This window comes from Balaenoptera musculus, chromosome 2, assembly GCF_009873245.2.
Source record: "Balaenoptera musculus isolate JJ_BM4_2016_0621 chromosome 2, mBalMus1.pri.v3, whole genome shotgun sequence".
In the NCBI taxonomy this organism is placed as follows: Eukaryota; Metazoa; Chordata; class Mammalia; order Artiodactyla; family Balaenopteridae; genus Balaenoptera; species Balaenoptera musculus.
Genome location: NC_045786.1, coordinates 129,155,750 through 129,164,592, shown reverse-complemented (window position 1 = coordinate 129,164,592; position 8,843 = coordinate 129,155,750).

Below are 8,843 nucleotides of genomic sequence, written 5' to 3'. Positions count from 1 at the left end.
TACAGGTTTTTATGTGAACATAACTTTTTGTTTTTCTGGGATAAATACTCAGGAGTACAACTTCCAAGTCATATGGTAGTTGCATGTTTAGCTTTGTAAGAAAAGAAATGGCCAAACTGTTTTCTAGAGTGTCTGTACCGTTGACCATTCCCGTCAGCAATAACATTAAGTTATACAGCCTGTCTGTGTTGGATGTTGTCACTATTTCTTTTATTAGCGATTCTGATAGATGTGCTGTGATATCTCATTGTGGTTTTAATATGTATTTCCCTAATGGCTAATGAAGTTGAACACCTTTTTTTGGTCTTAATTTGCCATCTGTATATTCTCTTTGTCTATTAATATCTTTTGCCCAGTTTGTAATTGGATTTTTTTTTACTGTTGAATTTTGAGAGTTCTTTACATTTTCTAGATACTAATCCTTTGTTGGATATGTGATTTGCAAATATTTCCTCCCAGTTCGTAGCTTGTCTTTTCCTTCTCTTAATAGGGTCTCAAGGAGAGCAAAAGTTTTTACTTTTGATGAGGTCCAATTTATCTATTTTTCCTTTCACAGATTATGCTTTTAATGTCAAGTGTAAGCATGCTTTGCCTGCCCTATGTTCTGAAGATTTTTCCTATTTTTTTCCTAAAAGTTTTGAGGTTTATAAAGCTATAGTTTGTATAGTTTATAAGTTATATGCATAACTTATTGTCAAAGCCTACTGCTGTTGACATTTTACAAGTTTGAGTAAAGTATAGAAACATCTCCTCCCTTTACCCTACTCTATTTATAATATAATTGCCTTAAGTATTTCCTCTTTATAAATTTAGAACCACATCAGCCAGTGTTGTAATTTTTGCTCTCATTATTGAACACGATTTAGAAAACTCAAGAAGAAAAGGAAAGTTTATTATATTTAACCCATATTTTTGTTTACTTTGTTCTTTCTTCCTTCTTAATGTTGTAAGGTTCCTATTTTTATCATTTCCTTTCCATGTAGAGAACTTTCTTCAGTCATTAAGTTAGCTTAGGTGTGCTGGCAACAGAGTCTCTTAGTTTTCTTTCATCTGAGAATGTCTTGATTTCTAACACAATAATAATTCCTCTTATAAATTACTGGTTTTTATTAACGGGGACAAATTACTCTTATAGGTGAGTTTCAAGTCTCAGCGACTAAAGAAGCTACTTGCCTACTGTTTCAGACCACTTACAACTTGTAGTGGATAAGCAATAATAATCTCTGTTGTTCAGATCAGGCAACTGAGGAGACGGAAGACTGGGACAACTTTGCAGCTTCATGTAGATTCATAATTTTTGTGTAACTGCCCCAAAATGCATTTTAAATGCATGCATTTAAATGCATTTTATTTTAGTTACACATATGGAGAAGTATGTCAGAGGGTGGTCTACTGGGAAGTGGAACCCTGAGCCCTGCCATTCCTCATGAGTTATTTGAAGCTATGCCTTTTCAGATGGTTATAGTTGATCACTAAGTAAAGGCCTTTCTGAACAATCATTGATTTTTATCAATTTCTTTTCAAAACAGGTATTTCTTTCCTATTGATATTAAAGTATGTATACCTATCATTTTGGAAAGTGAGTTTCTGGAAATATGAACTTTCAAATATAAAAGAAAGTAATCAGAAGGCATAGGTACTAGAAATGCTTTTAGGAATTAACTCATATTTTTGATACTTGGTTTGGAGCAGGCATGGTGCTAGTTGCTTCACGTACATATCTCATTTAATTCTCAAAAAATACTCTTGAAGTTCACACAGCTATTAAGAGATGGGCTCTGTGTTTGAATCCAGGTCTGTGTGACCCTAAAGCACCTACGTGTTTTTCTTCCATACTCCGTCACCATCCTCTAGCATTTTGCCCACTTGCCTGTACAAGGTTATCATCTCTGTACCCTGTTTCCTGGTGATCGACCAACTTCCGTGGATTCTGTTACTATTGCTGGAGTGAAGGATCCCAAATTTACAACCCCAGGGCCATATTCTAGACCCATTCAGAATGCCTGTGCCTGTACCAGTGGCAACTGAACTCACTGTGTCCCAGATCAAACTGTGACTTCCACCCATGGACAAGCAATCTCTCCTCCTGAGTTTCTTATTTCTAATAAGAGAAACATCATCTTTTCTGTCATCATTTCAAATCCTTTGTTTCCTCCTTTTCTACCTCTGTTTCTCCTTCTTTCAGGGCTCACTAAATTTTATAATTTTCAGACCCCAATATCTGTATTGCTGCTACTACTACCAGGTCCACAGCCATCAGTCTTCTTTCTTTTCTGGGCATGTCATCTTAGACATTGCTGCCAGATTTATCTTGAAGTTTGGGATTGATTTTACTATACTTTTCCCCTACGCACTTGAGCACCTCCCCTCTGCCTACTGATTTACATACAAAATCCTCAGCCTGCCTTCAAGACTCACCATAAAATGGTGCCTGAATATTTTTTCAGCCCAGTCTCCAGCTACATTCTTACTAAACTCTCTGCATCCCCCATATGATCTGCAGTTTCTGTTTGACCCCTCCTCAGTGTTGTTCCATTGCACTTACTTCTCAACAGAGGGCCCATCTCAAATGCGGCCTCTTTAAAAAATCCTTTCCTCATTTTCCTAATGGAGGTCATCTTTTATTCCTTCAAAATCAAATCTTTGATGACACACATCTTGCCTTTTATTTTAATTGTGTGCCAATCAAGAAGGCTAATAAAATGTTATTTGTTCTTACCTTCTTTGCAGCAGACCTATTCATAATAGGTCTTCAGTATTTGTAGATTTGAGTTTTGTAAATGAATCTTCAAGGATCAAGTGTCCTAGCAAAGCTTGATCTAAATTGCTGTGTTATGACTGACAGGTACACTCTTACTGAATCCTCCCCTATATTGATTCATCTGGATAAAACACATTACTGATCTTGACAGAAAGGGTGATAACCACCCACTAAATGCTCTTCTCTCACTTGCCATCAGGATGAATTTTCAAGGTGGGAGAATTAACTTCCAAACTGGTTTTCCGAGCATAAGTCTATTGTATATAAAATCCCACAAGGCGGTTCCTCAGCTGTGATAATAGATAAGCATATTCTTTGAAATTTGATGGAGTATGTATGTTTATTATGGATATGTTGTGGCTTGGTAGAGGATGAAATATTTCTGAAAAAAGTCCCATTAAAAAAACGAAGTATTCCAATAGTTTATACATAATGAAATCTGTTAAAATGTGTAATACCTTTATCAGGTTTTTTAAAGATGGGTATGTGTTCCTTTAGATTTGAAACTTTTAAGCTGAAATAGAAGTATAGGGTTGGCTTTTGACATTCTTGTTGCATAGGTCTCAGAGGGTTTATACAGAGGAACTGTGGATACGGGAGCATCCTGGGCCAGTGGGTTCTAGTTCTGGTATGTTACTTTCAATTCACAGAACCATTTTTCTTGGAGATCATTCTACAAGAATGTGGATTTATGGCCTGTATAATTTAGTAATTATATCCAATAAATGAAAATGACATCATGTAACTTGGACTTGGGAGTATAAAATTGCAAAAAGATGCCAGGGAAGAATGTTCATGGTGAAAATTAGGGCCACTAGTCATTCATTGTTGAGCTTGGAGACTAGATGACAGTGCTGTGAATATAAATAATTCCCAGCCATGGAAACATGCAATACCTTTTTTTTTTTTTTGCCCAGCATATATTAAACACCAACATCCTAGTAATAAATCCCACAGTGTAGATTTAACCTTCACTCATTTTCTTTTACTCTCCATTTTTCTCCTCTCCCAAGTATATACTCCATTCCCTTTACTAAGATTTACTCATAGTAATTCCATGTTAGAAGAGAGGGCTGTAAAGTATTTGATTAAGAGAACAGGTTAGAGTCAAGCAAACCTGTTTTAAACCTGGCTGTGCAATTTTTTAACTGTGTCCCCTTAAGCAAATAACCTAACAAGGTTAGGTCCCAGTTTCCTCATGTGAAATAGGGATAATAATCACATCTATCTTATTAGATTATGGTGGGATTACATGAAATAACATATAGAATTTAGCCTGACACAGAGTACTCAATAAGTGACAGCTGCTATTATTATTATTAGCTATTATTTATCTTTACATTTGTAATTGTTAGTAATTTGGAATTAAAAGTCAGCTGGCTTGGTCTTCAAACCTAAGGACCTACCTACCTTATGTAGGGCTGTTCCTGAAACCAGAAAGAATGAACACAGCCACCAAAATGTATGCAAATTCAGCATAAGTAGTGGGTGGCAAAGATTGTATGTGAGATCCACTAGAACAGTTTACTGATATCCCGAGTTAGCAGATACCTTATTCATTTAACCAACATTGCCTGGGTACCTGACATGTGCTAGACATTGTGCTGGCCCTGGGATCCATGCCCTGGTATTGTTCACCGTCCGTTTTGCAAACAAAATCCATCCATTTGAATGGACTTGTTTTTCTCAGATAACTATGGAAGAATATATATGAGGTATCTGCTAACGCAAATGTCAGAAAACTGTTCTCTCTCTATATATATGATGTTGCTTGGATTTAGAGATCCCCACTGGGCTTATATCTTTGCAGGCGGGAAAGCCTCAGTCACCAGTGAAGCCAGTGAGCATGGTGGCCACTGTGAACAAGTCTGGCTTCTCTCCAGGAAAGAGGCCTGGGAGTTCTCCTCCTGACCTGCTCAGAAATGTGTGGTCTCACACCGGCATTCCCGTGCTTGCATCCTTTGGGGACACACAGACATGGCTGGGGTGGGCTGAGCTGCTCTCTCCATGTGCCGAATGTCTCGTGTTGCAGAGAGAAAGGAGCTGGTGAAGCGTCCATCAGCCTGTGTGCAGTAGAACAGCGGCTGCGGCTTCACTGCAATAAAGTGTTAGAGTTAATCTCCGTCATCTGTTTTCATTTTGCTAATCCACTACATCAGGCACGAAAAACTAAATTTATTAATTAAATGTCCCACTCTCTGAAGGAAGGCACTTGGAAAATGGAAAAATGTTCATTAGCAACAGGAAAAAAAAAAAAAAAAAGCCAGAGAATAATTTGAATCTTGAAACCTCTACAGTTGGAATAGCAATAAAAAAAAAGGAGAGATGGCCATAAAATAGTCTGTTCTTGGCATTGCTTAATTGGCCTATTTATTTTTCTGTCTCTGAAGCTGTCTTTAGTGACACCTACTGATAAGAGCCAATCGGAACCATAGCTGAATTCCTTCGGGCTGGACCTGCCAACAAACTGCTCAGCCCTCCAGATGTTGCTGCTTTGTGAGAAATGAGAACTCCATAAACCAGGCTCACCCTTCCTCCTGGGGTGAACGCAAAGACAGGCAGATACGGAAAATCACTGCTCAGCACCATGAACAATGTGCTCCAATGAGGGGTTGGGCCAGTTCTTATTTGTCTTGGTGGAACAGACAGCCATGGAGCCTAATGCAAGAATTTTAGCTGGCAACAGTTCAAAATGTGACTATACATTGAAATCGCTCAACAAAAGGAGGCCTTTTAGCTAGCAAAAGTCCGACAGTGGGTCTAAACAAATAACTACGGGAACTTACAGAGAGGGTTAAAGATGGATCACACGTGACTGTCTTATGCTGAACGTTTCTCCACTTTTTGTCTTTTTCAGCTTCCATTCTTTCGTGTTATGTAACAAATTAGAAAGATGCTGCAGTAAACAGCCTCATGGCACATCCTAACGGTCAATGAATAATCCTCAGTGAGCACTCGCAGTTCTGGGAATAGAACAAAGTGAGCTAAAGTGAATTCGTTTTTGTCCTTCAGACTGGAGTGTCCCAATCTTTCTTAGTACAGGATACACTTGTGACCTTGCTGTGAAATAGTAAGAAAATGTATCACTGTTCTTTTTTCCTGAGCCAGTCCCTTAGCCAGCTGTCTGTCCATCCAAATCTTCTACTTCCACCCACATTATACACAGTCATGCACCCCATGACGCCTGATTAAGGCCAGCCTCAGTAGATGATGAGACACAATTCTTCTCCTGCTGCAATCCCCAAATAAGCCTTTTGACTAGGGAAATGGATATTATTGAATTAAATGTTTACTTAACGATATTTGATTTATTAATTTAATTTCCCATATATACTTGCAATCACATATATAAAGATGTGTTATTTTAAAACCAATTTTTTGAGTTCACATCTGACATAATTTTTATTTGAACTCTTCACATGTACCTCGGAGACAGCCAAGATGTAGCAGAGCCTTTGTCATCAGTAGAGCTGTTTTTCACATTGCCTAATACAGTTTCCTAGAGTTTGTTGCCATCATTTTTATTTCATGTTTTGAATCTGAGTGTGTAATACAGTACTGCAAATTTTATCCCAGCCACATGTACCCATTTGCATAGTATTAGAATTTGAAAAAAAATCACCCTGTGGTCCCCACAATAGAACCACTTAAGTGAACCTTGAAACTCTCATTAACATGAGAGCCAATATGTGGAATTGTCAAACATCCAGGAATAATGACTAAATCTGTGGTAATTTTTTTCTTTTTAAAACGCTCATATCAGATGACTTCTACAAGCTTCCAAAACTAGCACTGATTGAAGCCTGTTTCAGCCTAATGAGTCTCCATCCAGTGGTATTTTTTGTTCAGAATAAAGTAATTGAGAAAGCATCCCCATGGTATGACACTTGGCAAATATTCCATATAAGGTGACTCTTTTAAAGAGGTAATATTTGGGGGGAAAATTTGCCTAATAATCAGGCATATTCAGTATACTCAGGTATTACCTTTCCTTATGCCACCTCTTCTTCCTGCCGCATCTACCATCATGTCTACACCCCAAGTCCCTACTCAAAAATTAGCAGAAAGAACTGTTTCTCTCTGAGGATGATTTCATGCCTCAGAGAGTTAGGAGGTACTGGTGAAGAAACGATGCTTTAGATGCTCACTGTCTAAGATAAATTATAGTGTCCTCAGATAATTTCAGAACAGGACAGATGTAGAGGGCAACAAATAAGCAATGATGTGAGGAGACAGTGGTAAGCCTACTAATCTAAAAAACCAATATTTAGATGAATCACTCAGTGAAGTGTTCCTGGTTTTGGGTAGATCGATGTCTGAGTAGGTTATTAGAGTGAGAGAGAAGCATTATCTCCTTTTGGATTTAACCCTGGAGGACTTTGAGGAGGAAGAGGAATTTTTAGGTCTTTGATTTGAGAAGTGAGACTGGGTAAGTTATTGTAGAGTAGGTCCATAGGAGGCAGTATTTTTGAATGGTTAAGGGAAAGTTCAAATGGATTAACAAGGAGGCTGATTAAAACAAATCAGAGGCTGTGGGGAGAAGAAGAAAGAAACTGATACATTGGGGTTGGTGGTTGGTAGGCACTTCAACCTAACGGAGAAGAAAATGGGAAGATTTATTGGCTCAGAAAAGAAAGGGAAGTAGATTTATGATGATAGTTAAGAAGAAGGATGGCTATTATAGTAGAATGTGATGCTGATGGAAGGTGAGTGCTGGAGAAGACCCGAAGCTCATTGGAGAGTAGAGAACAGTCATCCCACTTGGAAAGAGATGATGCCATAGGATGTCAAGGATTCAGACTAAGGCTTTCCCCTGAGGTTTAGGGAAAAGGATAGAAGACATGGATATGAGTGGTATTTAGATTATGAAATTAGGTTATACCTCTCACATACTTGCATAACTAGGTTTATTTGTATTAGGTTTATTTATTTGTAAATACTTTGGAGATTAGATGCTCAAGTCATAGAATGTAGTCAGACATCAGCTGTTAATCATTTCATTAGTCAAAAGGCATTTAGGATATAGTTAATGAATGCTTGTTAAACCTAACTGTGTGCTTGGCTCTATACAGTGAATAAACCAACCCAAATATCACATGTGGGAGTCAATTATTGATGTTGCTGATTAAAATGTTTAGGTGATTTCCTGTTCTCTGCACTTGGATTTTCCACATTGGTGTATCTTCTAGGGTGCTTCCCTGCCCAGTAGGCATCTTCCACCTATGAAAGTCCTGAAGGATGCAGCACACCTTCTTATCCCACTCACTCAAACCTAGTTAAATGTATGATTCGTGTTGCCTCACCTATTCTGAGCACTTAGATATACCAAAAACTTTGTCCACATTAGATTTCATGTAAGACTCACAACTGCAGAAGTTGACCACTACTATTACAGATAAGGAAGTCAAGGCACGGAGAAGTTAGGCAACTTGCCTAAGTGTACACTGCTAGTGTGTGGAACTGGGAGGTGGAACCCAGTTCATTCCAAAGTGATATTCCTCCAACCTCAGAACCTAAGTTGCTTCTGTCATTTATTTGTGTATATATGAATTGACTTTTTAAAATAAGAGCTCAATTAATTAATATGAGCTTTTAGAGAGGATGAAGAAATTATAAAATTGGAAACATTTATTTCTAATTGCACATGTTTTATATTATTTTATGTAACAGTGTTATCTATTTTCAGAGAAGTGGTTTGATGAGAGGAAAAGCCCAGATTCTGGCCTAAGACTGACTTGAATTTTAACCCTGTCTCTAAAACTTACCTGATTTGTAACACTGGGAAATATTTAACCTCAAACATGTACCCATAAAATAGAGATAATGATAGTCACCTTACAAGGACACAAATAAAAGAAAAGAGACTAGTTGAAAGGTAAAATGAGAAAACAGCTGACAGGAATTCGTATATTTGGCCAGGGAGGGAAAAGTAATGATTCTTAGGTTTTAAACTTGTATGACTGGGAAAATGTTTGAAAAACTAACAGAAGTAGAGAAATCAGGAGGGAAGGGAGGACTTGATGACACGTTGAGATGCCAAAAATACATATGGGTGGAAGTGGGCCACTAAGCAGATGAATAT